The sequence below is a fragment of the Thermobia domestica genome, chromosome 18 (assembly GCF_964235325.1).
Source record: "Thermobia domestica chromosome 18, izTheDome1.hap1.1, whole genome shotgun sequence".
In the NCBI taxonomy this organism is placed as follows: domain Eukaryota; kingdom Metazoa; phylum Arthropoda; class Insecta; order Zygentoma; family Lepismatidae; genus Thermobia; species Thermobia domestica.
Window position 1 is genome coordinate 83,618,858 of NC_137471.1, and position 15,048 is coordinate 83,633,905.

The 15,048-nt window shown below is 37.2% G+C and overlaps 1 protein-coding gene across 3 annotated transcripts in view; it reads left to right on the forward strand.

Annotated features, from left to right (window-relative positions):
• The window catches only part of olf186-M (Ki-ras-induced actin-interacting protein-IP3R-interacting domain olf186-M), a 434,062-nt gene that overhangs the window by 31,125 nt on the left and 387,889 nt on the right, over positions 1-15,048 (forward strand). The window contains exon 1 of one of the 3 annotated variants that reach the window (XM_081745925.1): positions 7,712-7,855. The exons of the other annotated variants lie outside the window; for them this stretch is intronic. The gene's annotated coding sequence lies outside the window, so the exon portion shown is untranslated. Of the gene's footprint in view, positions 1-7,711; positions 7,856-15,048 lie in introns of those variants that run through there. 3 annotated transcript variants of the gene reach the window in all.

Sequence of the window (15,048 nt, forward strand, 5' to 3'; positions counted from 1 at the left end):
TCCGGTATCTGCTTGAAAGTACTGGATCACTCTCCATTTACTTCTCTAAAAATTGGTGTGCAAATAGTGGAGCAGTTTTAAACATGAATATTTGGATAGTTCACATACCAGTTCCTCAGTGATGTTTTGACCTGACTACGGTAGGTCCCATAATAGTGGAACTGTGAACTTTCGAAGTTTACTTATTTCTCCTTTTCGGCACTCTATAGTTCCGAAACTATCCACTTTTGAGCACAGGTCGATATAAACTTTTTTTCTTATTTTGATTTGAAGAATCTATTCCCAAAATATTGTGACACATTTTTGTAACACTCTGTATACGTCATAATGTGTAACGGCTAATAACAAGTAGGGATGGCCACAAAGTTCCGGTTCCGTCGGAACCGGTTCTCGGAGATCCAGTTTTCAGAACCGGTTCTGGACCTGGATCCCAAAACCGGTTCCAGAACCGGATCTTAGGAACTGGTTCCAGACCTGGATCCGAAAACCCAATTCCAGAACCCGATCATAGGAACCGGTTCCAGATCTGGATCTGAAAACCCGGTTCAGAACCGGATCTTAGGAACCGTTTCAGACCTGGATCCGAAAGCCCCAAAGAGTCGTAAAGGAGGCGCAAAGTTCACCTTCAAAACACTGCAAAAAGGACCATGTGCTTGTGCCCTCCCCGCCCAGACCCGCTTGTGCCCCTAGAAAAAAAATTTGGTCCACCAGTGGGTGTTTAGCCAAACGAGTTGGCCAGTTTTCCTGTTTATTTAGCCAACTGAGACAAGCGGACGCCGCATAGGCGCCTGCCTGTCGCTTCCACTATTTCATCTAGCACACTGTTCACAGCCTGCCAGCAGCTCGGGTTTAGCGTAGGGATGGTCACAAAGTTTCGGTTCCAGCGGAACCGGTTCTTTGAGATCTGGTTTTTAGAACCGGTTCCAGACCTGGATCCGAAGAACTGCTTCCAGACCTGGATCCGAAAAACCGGTTCCAGGCCTGGAGCTGAAAACCGGTTCCGGAAGCGGATTTTCTAGAACCGGATCCGTTCAGATCCGAAAACCGGTTCCACCAGGAACCGGTTCTGGCCATCCCTAATAACAACCCGACTTATTTCTTACAAATTAATATATGTTTGCGATATTAATTCAAAGCACAATAAATGTCATTCATAATACTATAATATCCCAACCTGTGAATAATTGCAGACGGCCGATTTTGTAATTGAAATGTAAACAGCAGTGTTACCAACCGCGTAACTTGTAATTAATCTATCACAGTTTTTATTGTCCTGTTCGTAATAAATAAGTTCACGCATATGATCAAGTTAAAACAGATAGTTTCCAAAGTTTCGAAAGTTATTTTCAGAGCATTTGAAGTCACCCGCGAAAAAGTATACACATCCTTGATCTCATTTGGTAATTACTTGCAAATAAATTGACCTCAGGATCGTACAAAGAATTAGATTATCTCTATGACAAAGAAAACAATTAAAATTGATCGATTCTACTCGTTCCGAAGTTATTAATAAGATGACGTGTAGGGTATATTTTAATTTCGTTCAATGAAAAGATGTATAGAGTATGTTTTATCTCGTTGCTGAAAGATAGCAGTGTAAAACAATCGGTCGAAAATAACACGGTCTGTTCCTAACACCAATTCATGAAGAAGATGAACGTTAATGTTAAATACGGAAGTTCAATATTTTATATATATAAACTAGCCAATTACTCCCCTGCAACCGTATACAGCACGTTTTAATAATTTGACTTGAAATAAAAGATCACGAGTTGTGATGATCACAGACGGTTTGCGTTTGATTGAATTCTATCTGTGGATAACAATGCAGGACTTCTTAGAGAGAGGTAAGGGAAAACAAGTTTTTTTTTTATTAAAGAAGACCGTACATCTGATACGCTTAAGGCTATTTTGAACGTTCAAATAGTTAATTTCTAGCTCAATAGATGGCGCCACCGTCGCCAGTGTGTATATTATAGAAAACAGTTTTTTCATAGTATAATAGTATTGTTGACGGAAATTACCAATATTGAAATTAGGCTATTGATTTTCATATGTATGTATGATACCTGATAAGTAAAATATTGTATTAATTCTTTTTTTTAATGTGTTGATGATTTCACAATTTTGTAGTGCTGTTGATTAATAATATTATATATAAATTTCTTCTTTAGTACAGAAATTCCGTTGCCACAATTTTACGTAAAATAGGAATTTCGATCTCGCCCAAAGTAGAGATTTTTTTTTGTCTTGGAGAAATCGGTGCCTGATAGTTGATATAGGATTTAATAAATGTAAATTTTCTCTATCAGTCGAGGTCGTTACTTTAAACAGAAAAATAACATTTCCTGTTTGAGATTGCGTCAATATAACCCGTAAGACAAGGTCGGTGCCCAGCTCATTCAATAAAACTTTTGTTTAGTTTTCACTTCAATAACGTTGAGATCGGTTGGAAAACTGTTTGGGGGTGCGGTGTGATGTAGTTAGTGTATTTTTAATATATTAATTAATAATAAGTAACATTAAATTCAGAACTTTCATTCACTAAGAAATTAAGTAATTACTGTAATTTCAAAGATATGTAAGAGTCAAACTATATTTTGGATTTTAAATGCAAACATAAAAGATATTCTTCACTTCCATTAATCAATATTGAGAAATTTGCAAAGAAGGCTTCTTCTGAATTTCCGTTACATTTCACAAAATATTTTTAACTCTAAATAATCGAAATTAAAAAGATGTTTTTGTGGTCACATACATAATACAAATTACAAAAATTTACAATTAGTACTGAAAATGAACGCTGTCACCCATTTCGAACATTTTAAAAGCACATAATTTCTAATGTATTGAAATTTCATTTCTTGTCGATAGTATGACATATTGTAAATTGTTGTAAATTTCCAGAACTGTTCTCCAAGTGGATTTGTATATAACCAAAGATAGTATTGTCAAGTTCAACGAAAAGTCCAAAGTCTCCTGAAAACAGCTCTTATTTGCAAAGAATACATAATGATTACTTTTGGCTGTTGCAATGATCTGTCCAATCAGCTTGATAAAAATTCAGCATAGCATAACAACAAAAGCTGCTTCTCTTATATGTAAAAGAAAAAGAAAGAAAGAAAAGAAAAGAAAGAAAGAAATAAGCTTGATAAGGTGCGCCGAATCCTACTTCGCCCCGGGCGCCGAAATATCTAGCTACGGCTCTGCTTACAAACTTCCTTTATATGTATTGTAGTAAACAATTTTAATAGATACATAACATACTCCCATTTTCTCTATCCCCTGTGGCTATACCCTTGTTCCAGCAGAATACGAGGGACGTTAAAATTATAACCGGTATTCCTTTTTTATGTTATATAAAGAAGATAACATGGGAATCAATTACACTTCGTTTTCAAGGTACTCCCATGTACACGCACTCGCTTGTCCCATCAGTGTGGGAGTGTGCGCGTATCCCTGAGGCATAGAATTCTTTGGGTCGATTTTTCAGCCAATTTAGCACACACGTTTTGAATTCTTCATTGAAATGGAATGTTTGTCCTCCCAGGTGTTCCTTGAGGGGACCAAAAAGATGTAAGGCGACAAATCGGAGCTATACGTTGGATGGTCTAGGATCTCCCAGCCAAGTTTGATCATTGCTGTGACCGTTGTGACCGTATGAGCACGCGCATTGTTGTGCAGGATTATTGCACTATCCTTCATTGTCTGTGGGCGTTTTCTCCTCAAAGCATCTTTGACTTTGGTCCGGAGGAGGTTGCTGTAGTAGGCCGCATTGATTGTGACACTCCGCGCCAGGAAATCAGTGTATATCACCCCATCTCTGTCCCAGAATACCATCAGCATCACTTTGCCAGCGAACGCTTGTGCCTTGAATTTTTTCGGCGACGGCTAGTCTGGATGTTTCCAGTCATGCTGGAGCGCTTTAACTACGGGGCGTAATGATGCAGCCAGCTCTAATCGCAGGTGATTATCTTTGCAATTAAGCTCTTGCCTTCTCTCTGAAATTGCTGCAGATGCTGAGACGAAACGTTTTGCTTATAGCACATCTGGTCGACCCACCTGGAACCCACCTTGCTGTAATTTTTCAGAAGTGCAGGTGTTCGTGGATGATTGTTTCCAGACTTCTCACGCTGATATTTGTTTTCGCACTCCAATTTCTCACACTAATTCGTCGATTACTCAGAATAAGTACTCCATCCAGCGAATGTTGGTTTCGTTGACTGCAGTAGCTCCGCGTGAAATACGAACCACGTTCACAACGGATTCTCTTTCTGCCTTGAATTTTGAACACCACTGGTACACTTACGACCGAGAGAATTTCTTCTCCATATTGCGCACTTAATCTTCTCAAGATTTCAACAGGTTTCAATCACGCCTTCCTTCAGGAGGAACTTGGTGCAGCGCTGCTCTATTCGGGCCGCCAGCTCCACACGACCAGGCTTGTTGCTAGCGTCCATCGCCACTCTCTCAGAATCTTCTCGTCAACTGCCCTTTGTCACATAACAAAAGTGTAAGGATTACTTTTTCACAGGATGACACGGACGCCAAGCAGCGCACAGCAACACCTGAAAAAAACTTTCGGTTATAAACTCAACGTCCCCCGTATAAATTATCAGTTATTGGCAACAAACGGCATACCTTTTGGCTTCATAATAATTGGATTTTCTCGAAAACTATTCTTTAGAATGTACTCACAAGTATCACTTCGTTCCATTGACCATTAACCATACCTTCTACTGCCCTCCGCTAGTTCATAGTGACAAGCTTGATTTGTACTTCTGTATCAGTTTTCGGAGACGTGTTTTTTTAGGTTTACAAAAAGTTTTCCTCGATTTTGTTCAAGACTCACCCAGCCGATGATGTCTATCGATTGGTGTATCATCTTTGGATTTTTTTCTTTTAAAAAGTTAATCACTAATCATAATGCATATTAAAATTAAAAAAAAAAAAAAAAAAAAAACTAGCTGACCCTGCGCTATTTAAACAGCGCACAGTTCTAATATGAGCCTGAATCTATTTCCCACTTTTCACTATATGTATGCAAGTCCATTTACGGACACAAGTAAAGGACAGAAAGACTCTTAAAGGGAGTTGAGTTGAGTTGATTTTAGTTTAGCGTCCCTTTCAGCAGCGAGGCTATATGAGACGTGGACCTACTGATTAACGTGGAATCCGAACCACATGTGCTCCCGCCGGGAATCGAACCCGGGTCTCCCACGCCAAAGGCGCGTACGCGACTCTTAAAGGGAGTGAATTGCTATAGACAAATATATAAATGTAGTATTTTAGTATATAAAATGTTGCGGTGTCTTTGTGGCAAACTTGGATAAGTGATAGATCATACCAAATGCAAATATTTTTTCTTATAATTCCATATCCGAGTACGCCTCATTGTGGGTCCACAAGCCTTCGAAGTTGCCAGCGTGCAATAGGTTTTGTCATTCAGATTTAAAGCAAAGCGCCTGAAATGTCCATCAACCCGCTATACGTAGCTCTCCTCTACTGGTTGCCTTTCACAAAAGTATCAATCTTAACGTCCTAGTGAAAATATTAAACTAATAGCATCCAAACGACGCCTAAAATGTGGAATAGAAAAATACAGACAAGATTTTTGAAAATTTGAATGGGAACTGGCAATTCTACACAAAATTTGGTGTCGATTACCGAAAACGGCACGTTTCTATCACTCGTAGTTTTGGAGGTCTCATATTGTCGAAAGGATTGGCCACTATGGACTTTTCTTGACCACAAATATCTAAACCTAGAGTTTTAATATACAGTGTGTCCATAAAGTCCATTGCCATCCCGTGTATCATCGAAACGACTGCGAATATGAGAAAACGCAAAAACACGTCCATCATTATTTTAAAGGACTTAAATTTTGAGTTATAAAAGGTCCACCCCAGACATCCCCAGATAGGGGTACGTGGTGTTAGCTTGAAAAATTTAAATGGCATAGGGGGTCGAGTAATATATCGTTGGAAAGGTCTCAACAAGAGAAATATTTTGCCGAAAATTTCAAGTCCCTATGTTGACCCATCCAAAATAGCGGGGGTTAACATCTCGTGTCCATAAAGTCCGTTGCCACACCGTGTATCTGGGAAACGACTGCGAATATGAGAAAACGCAAAAACACGTCCATTATTTTGTTAAGAGACTTGAATTTTCAGCTATAAAAGGTTCACTCCAGACATCCCCATATAGGGGTATGTGGGGTCAACTTAAAAATTTTAAATGGCTAATGGAGTTGAGTAATATATCGTTGGAAAGGTCTTGACAAGAGAAATATTTTCCTGATAGTTTCAAGTCCCTATGTTGACCCCATCCAAAATGGTGAGGTTCACATTTCGTGTCCATAAAGTCTTTTGCCACCCCGTGTACCTTCGAAACGACGAAGAATATGATAAAACGCAAAAACACGTCTATCATTATTTTAAGGGGCTTGAATTTTGAGTTATAAAAGGTCCACCCCAGACACCCCCAGATATTGGTACAAGGGGTCGTTTTTTGCATTTAATCATATTCTCAGTTGTTTCGAAGATACAGGGGGTGGCAACGGACTTCATGAACACGAAATGTGAACCCCAGGCATTTTGGATGGGGTCGACATAGGGACTTGAAACTATCAGGAAAATATTTTTCTTGTCAAGACCTTTCCAACGATATATTACTCGACTCCATTAGCAATTTAAAATTTTCAAGTTGTACCTACGTACCCCTATATGGGGGTGTCTGGAGTAGACCTTTTATAGCTCAAAATTCAAGTCTCTTAACAAAATGATGGGCGTGTTTTTGCGTCTTTTCATATTCGCAGTTGTTTCCCAGATACACGGGGTGGTAACCGACTTTATGGACACGAAATGTGAACCCCCGCCATTTTGGATGGGGTTGGACACGAAATGTGAACCCCCGCCATTTTGGATGGGGTCAACATAGGGACTTGAAATTTTTCGCAAAATATTTCTCTTGTTAAGACCTTTCCAACTCGACCCCCTTTGCCATTTAAAATTTTTAAGTTGACTCCACCTACCTCTATATGAGGGTGTCTGGGGTGGACCTTCTATAGCTCAAAATTCAAGCCTCTTAAAATAATGATGGACGTGTTTTTGCGTTTTCTCATATTCGCAGTCGTTTCGAAGATACACGGTGTGGCAACGAACTGTATGGACACCCTGTATAGATTATCTGATAGACATAAAAATTCTTTTTAACCTAATGATTTCGTTAAGTTTAATTTTGTTCTTAAAGTTTGTTATTGTTATATCTCTTTATGATGGTAATCTTGTATGTAATCATTGTCTATTTGATCCAGTTTTAATTTCAATTAAAATATGGATTAACATAGACACTGGATGCCGGCTATTGTATTGGTGATACTGTACAGGAAATCCCAACTGAAACGGTTTCCTCTTGAATGTCGGTAATTTATTTTAGCGTCGATAATCCCTCTTCAATGTTGTTTTTACTTTTGTTTAGTTTTTAAAGTATTATCTGGTTGATTCAGTTTTTCATTTGTTTCTTTTTTTAATTGTCAGATACAGGAATTTATTTATACTAGCTTGGCCGAAGTGGTCAGAATTTAGTTCCGGGAACCGTCGCAATATCGATTGAGCGCTCGAATCGCTTGGGGTGTTCGGTGGTGGTGATCCATAGAGGAGAGAGGGGAGAAGACAAAAAGTTTTTCGTGCGTCGAGCACGAACTAGTGTGTCAGAAGGATTGCTTCACGGCTTCAGGCACCCTGCTGGTGACATTTGAGTACAACGTAACTCCGTAGATAACACTGACATCATTCTTTGGTACGCGCAAGTGCTTCTTCGACATTTTAATATTTAAGAAATCAGCGTAAAAGTGGTAAATATTATTGTGTTTTGTGTAATGTTTTAGTTAACGTTAAGTGTCATCGTGTCTGAACTAAGAATTCTAAATCAAAGGATAAATTTAATTCCTTAAGAACATATATTACACATTGATATTATTCGAGCTTTCTCGTGAGGAAATAATTTGAGTTCCCGCCTTCGGTCGCAGAGACTTTGGTTCAATTTCGATTCCCATTTCAAGTTAATCTAAATGAATTAACAGCACTAGCAAAAACCAATTGCCAACACCAGTGATATTTGTAATTTCCTATGTGCACTTGTAATTTATACAAACGTTTAGTTGTTTGTAACTTCTTGAATAGTTACAAGTAATGTGTGTAAAGGAGTATGCTTGTCAGTGTTAGGCAGGAATAAAAGGATCTGAAAACGTAGGGGGACGCATGACGTCACGCCGTCTCCCGTGCCTATCTTTGCCCATTGTAATTCTTACAAAGTGGAGGGATGCCATAGACATATTTCGGAAGTGGGGGAACGACATTCTCTCACGTTACACCTCACTTTTGCCCCTACCGTTAGGAAAACTATATAAATTTAGAAATTTAGTAGTCAATATATATATATATATATATATATATATATATATATATATATATATATATATATATATATATATATATATATATATATATAGTACATTAGTAAATAGCAGTTTGTCAACGAAATAAAAACTCAATTTTTTAGCGACGAACGACATAGATTTTACTGCCACAAAAATTATTTTTGAACTTTCTCGGAAGTTACATATGAGAATTTAGCCTAAGCATATTATTTCGCTTGTGCTCGATGTAATATATCAATTGAACATATCTTTAGACAGTATTTTAGTTAAACAGATATAAAACATAATATTTAACGATAGTTTTAGTCTTTATCTTATTTACCATAATGTGTGGTTTCATATTGTTAGTGTCCTAATGAAGAGCTTAACGAGAATATGGTTTAGTACAGGCCGCTAGCCAGCCCAAAAATGTAGCGGAAGCCCGGCTGAAGTTAAGGGCAGGGGGCGATCCAACCACATTATAATTCATCACCAAATTATAGTTCATTTGCAAGCCTACCGTGAAAATTTTAGAGGGGGGCCGGCCTCCTGGACCCCCCCTGGATACTTGCCTGGTTCAGTATCAAATTCACCGCATGGTCATTGTACTCGTATAAGGTATTTTTTTAAGGTTTAGAATGGAATTAGTTTTCTCCCATTTTGCTCGAAAATTACGTGTAAAGTTTTATACTTACGCATATCACTATGTTGCGCTGAATAAGATCTATGGATTAGTATTTTGTCTCGTTTTTGTACAGTATTTTTTCGTTAAACAGTAATATTGTAGAATTTATAAGAATTACTAGAACTTTATCTTTTATGAGACCGATCTTGATGGAACACCTGTTGTATTTCATTCCGCGTTACATTATAGTACTAGTACTACGTAAATTGACATTTCATTCCATTTGTATAATAGACTGATAGTCGATTTGAGACACATTAATTTAAATCTGTTGTATTAAACTATGCGTTAGTATGGAAAGTGTTACAGAACGCCTATGTCAGTCTGTGCGGAGAGCAGCTTGTCTTAAGAGTCGGCGAACTGAGCTCTGAAAAGCCAGGAAGAATGGATCGGGGAAGTCATTGCGCTGGGAAAGTATAACGAAGTTTAATGTGATAGACCTTTTCTTTTCACAGAAGTTAAGATTTTCGACTTGTGTGTTCTCTTCTGGTTTTCTTGCATCACATCTTGGTCTTCAAATAGGACAATTTTAGAAATTCACTGTTGGCTGTGAGCTACCATGTGGTAAATTGTTAGCATCCTTATCTTGTGTAGGAGCTGAGTGATTCAGATTTCACGTAAAGCTGTAAGTCTACCTATCACATAACTTCGGTACCGAAAAGAGAACGTTAAACTCCAAACTAACTTAGAATCCATAGCATTAACCTGTTGTCTGACAGGGCAGCAGATCTCCGAAACAATTAGAACGGTTATTACCAGTGGCGTATTTACGATTTTGTTTCGGGGAGGGCTTTGCTAACTTTCGGGGAAGGGGGGCTTTGCCTGAAAATGTGAAAATTCTACAAGATATTTCATATACTTTACTATAGTAAGTAAAATTTCGGGGGGGGGGCTTAAGCCCGGAAGCCCTCTCCCTAAATACGCCACTGGTTATTACATTTGACATTTCCCTCAAATTATATTTATCTAAGGATTACATTGAATATAATGAATATTATACGATATAGCGTATGCATAATCTTAAAAGATTATTCCGAGTGCTGTTTTCGGTTTTCAGAAAAATAAAACTAAAAATACGGTGGGTACAGTATGGTAGCTAAGTGTTAACCCCAACTCACTTCAGCTGCGATGAGTTCTTAATTCGATTGCACGTCATAAGAGTTTGTGGTAGTGAACATCATCTCCGGAATATTTTTTTTTAAAATGACCTCTTACTTTTTGCATTCCACTAATTCTTACACTATAATTCACTTATTAATTGTATGTTGTATATCAGTGATGACCAGTTTTATGACTTCTGAAGGTTGGAACAACAACAAAACTATATATTTGGTAGCCATTTTCCATTTTTCCCATTCTCGAGGCGACAGTTTGCTGACGTACATCGTATACATTTTCTAAATATCTCTCTCTCTCTCCCCCCCTCTTTTTTTTTTTTTTTTTTTTTTGTCAGTTCTGCATGTCCTACTTCTTATTCCATATGTCTAGCGAATTAGCGCTTGAACTACGCACATTTGAAAGTAACTATCTGAAACCGGCATTTTTGTACCCACGGGCCGCCATTTGACTATCACTAATATATTAGATCTATCCAGAAAGAATCGAACAGTAATATTCACCGTTTATGAAAGTGATTCAGATCTATTTCGTTCCAAATAGTTCCCTCCACTATTAATACATCGTTCATAACGTGGGCGCATCCTCGAACGTACTTTTTGGAATAGTCTGGAGATCATTTCAGGTTTTACCAGGTTAGAGGCAAGAAGTTCACCGTCATACGACTTTCACGTTTATTATTAGTATAAAATTTATTTAAAAAAAATATGTTTCTCAAACCTAGGGAGGGGAAATTGCTCCCTGACCTTCCCATATGACGTCCCTGTGTAGGTCTCGTAGCGAATGTTTTGTTATCTCTTTTATTGACCGGAAAGTGCGACCTTTCAGACTTGATTTTAACGTGGGGAATAGAGAGAAGCCTGAAGGTGCTAGATCTGGCGAGTAGAGTGGGTAGGATACAACAATCATGGCAAGGATCGTATTCTTTATCAAAAATTCCGTAATGAACGCTGAATGGCTAGGAGTATTGTGATGTTACAGCATCCATGTTCAGTTTCTTCAAGCGTTCAGTCTCTTCTTCCTCACAGTCTCCCTCAAAAGTCCCTCATTGCTTCTGAACAGTATTCTTTGTTAATGGTTTCATTACGTGGGACCTATTCATAATGAACACCATCACTAAAAATCAACGAAAACAATAAGCATCACTTTAAGGTTTGAGCGACTTTGTGTTTATTTAGGTCCCGGTGAAGATTTCCCCACCCATTGGTATAACTGTCTCTTTGTTCCAACCTCGTAACCATGAACCAAAATCTCGTCACCTGTTATGGTGTTTTTCAAGAAGTCACCGTCTTCGTTTGCACGATTGAAGAAATCTTGACAGATTTCCAAACGTGTTGATTTTTTAAATTCAATAAATAAAGCATTTGGTATTTCATCCGTATTTATTTTATTTAACTGACGTTTACGAATTAAACGTTTAAGTAAACAGCGTACATCTCAACAAAAGTAACAATGGAAATTGAAAAAGAAGGGAAGATACCGTTTCTGGATATATTAATTTTGAGGAAAAAGTTGGGACGATTAAGTCACAGCGGATATAGAAAACTTAGGCTGATGTCTACTTAACAGTTGATTCCCGTTATCATCTCCCTCAGAAGAACGCATTACTAAATACATTATTACACAGAGCAAAGAGGATAAATCTGATAAAGAACACATAAAGAAGAAGTCAGTCATTTGAAACAGGTTTTCTACAAAATACTTAGAACAAAAAAGATATCAGTAAGGCAATATAAAATGCCACAAGAAGCAGAATTCAGACAGAATTTCAGAAGAACAATTAGTTTGTATTCATACCCTTTATTCGTAATACATTGAATAAAGTAAATCGTTTATTGAGAAGTAAAGGGCATGAACCTGTCAACGGGACTTCCTAGTCAAACCTAGTCCATTCGATAAACATAACAAAGATATGTTCATGACAAAAAAATTAGGCGCCATGGAGAACGGAATTAGTCCCTGGGGCCCATTGACCCTGTTAGTATAAAGAAAATCGTAGACTCGCAGTGAAATAGCTATTACATCAACATTGTTCATTAGAAAGTTATGGTTTGTAGTTCATTCTCTTCAGCATGAAACAAATTTTGCAGAGGTGCTATGTATTGGGGTCCATCACGTACTTGAACAGGGAAAACTGGGAGAATGTCGGGAAAATTCCCTTCAAACATCCCTCCCATCAACTTTGAACCCCTCTGGAGTGGTCCCGGGTAAAAGCGCAAAATTCAAACGTATCTCAGAAAATAGTATAGGAAATAGGATACTCATGTATACCAAGTTTTGTATTGATAGACGGAATAGATATGAGGGAAATCTTGTATACCAATGCTGAAGAGAATGAACGTCCGTGACAACATATTGGACATTGGGACGTAGAATTAAGACTAGATTGTGAGGAGCACATACGATGAAATTAGCCAGAGAAGTCAGCATTAGCGCAATATACAATAGAAGAAAAACATAAAAATTTGTTTGAAAAGCCGTCGGTGACGTGTAGATACACTCATGGATGTAACAAGTTATTAAAAGAAGCAATAGAAATAAAATTTCAGGATAACACACTAAATAAAGAAGAAGGTTTGAAATTAAGTGAAATTTGGAATATAATAATAATAATAATAATAATAATAATAATAATAATAATAATAATAATAATAATAATAATAATAAAGGGAAAGCAATAATAATATTAAGAAAATTGCTACTGAAATTGCTACTGTTTTTAGTAAAGAAACAAGTAAATTTTTGACAAATTTGGGGTCAGCTTTAATTAATAAATCAGGGGACCCTAGAAGTAAACATTTCTTGTTCCAACGGGTAAGCCTTGCCATTCAAAGAGGCAACGCAATAAGTGTTTTAAATTCATTCCCATTCACACACAAAATGGATGAAATATTTTATTTAAAATAAATCCCAAAATATATTGATAAAAAAACAAAAAACAAACAAAAAACATACAAAAAAAACAAACAAACAAGAAAAACATACTAGACAACAATGAGTAAGGAAATTAACATTTGTGTGTCATTCTATAGTGAATTTGTCATAAAAATGAAGATTCACTTATCAATGATATCGAAATCGATTATCAGTTATTGTTAAAATTTTAAAATTAGTTTTTTTTTTTTAATTAATACAATCAAGAATATCTTAGGTAGTCCTAGTGTGATGGCCTGTTGTAAAACTGCACCAATACTAAGGTTTTAAAGAAAATATGGTATTATGTTCAAATCACATTTTATGTACTTAATCGGTAGTCAGATCTCTACTTTTAAATCTTCTACATGTTTTTCAGCTTATTTATACATTATACATTTTCCCTGTTCAACAAATTTTGATCGAAAATCTTGGACATGTTTCTAGATTCGTGGTATTCACTGTAAAATATGCGTATATTGTGTATCAGACAAGAAGAATTTCAATAAAAAATACTGTTAACTTTAAAAAAAATGTTAATATAAATTTGAAACAAACTGCAATTTATAACAATATTTAATTGTTAAATATTAAAATACAATAATATGAGAGTGATTCAGAAAGTAATGCCTCCAAAGTGACACCTTTATTTGTGTGTGGCAGATGGCATCGATACATGTATCATTGAAAAGCTTGCAATGTCAGCTACAAATGGTGGCAACCTTTTTAACATAGTCCGCATTATGGACAGCACACTTGCGCCAACAGGAAACAAAGTTTTTTTTATGACGTCGGCGAAAAATTATGGTGGCTGCTTGCGATATCATTGCCGAACTCATACTTCCACCTCTGCGTCACAACTATAGCGTTGGCCCTTAAGGTGATCCTTAAGTTTGGGGAAGAGTCAAAAGTCGCAGGCCGCAAGATCCGGACGGACTATAGGCAGAGTGAGGCAAAATGTCAACAACACTTTGCCAGCAAATGGGACAACTTTGAATTTTTCTGGCGAAGGAGAGGACGTGTGGCGGTACTCCATCGACTGACGCTATGTTTCCGGGTCGTAATAGTGTATCGACGACTCGTCGCCGGCGATGAATGTTCATGGGCGCACAACCTTCCACAGTCAGGAATTCAATGACAACCCGCTGTTTCAACCGGACATCATCACTGGATACCATGGATTGTGCTATTAGTTTGGAACGAGAAGAGATAGGAAGGTGAAAGAAGCGACATTCTATAGCTTAAACATCAGTGAATTAATGATAAACAATTCAGAATGTTTGCAGTACTATTAGCCAAGTACTGAGCTTGGAGGCATTACTTTCTGAATCGCCCATGTATATATCAATTAAAAAAAAAAAATCAAAATTATACCACAGTAATTATGTAAGAGGTCTCCGAATTAGTATAATTCTAAAGATAAACGCAGTGCGATTGAAACGCCAGTTAAATAAAATAAACACGAATGGAATACCAAACGCCTTATTTATCAAATTATAAACGTCTCCGTCAAAATTATTTGGAATATATGTTTCGTTTTTGTTCACTTGTTAGGAATCGTGGAACGAATTTTGCAGTAACATGATGCTTGTTCAATTTTTCAACTAAGCTCACATGACAGGACGATTTACTGATTTCTACTTCGCGGACGGTCAAACGACGATTTTTCCATACAACGTTGCTCACTGTTTGAACGTGAAAGTCGTCATATGATAATCATTGATTTTGTACTGTCTTCGATGAATATTCCTGCACTGAAACTCTGAAACAACTCATTAGACTGGATTCGGTTCATATATTATTTCCCGTACATTCCACTCAATATTTTCAAAGTATCTGAAAATGTGTTGCTCAACTTGAAACAAAATTTGGTGCACACATGCAGTGGCGGCTTTAGCGGTTAGGCTGGGTAGGA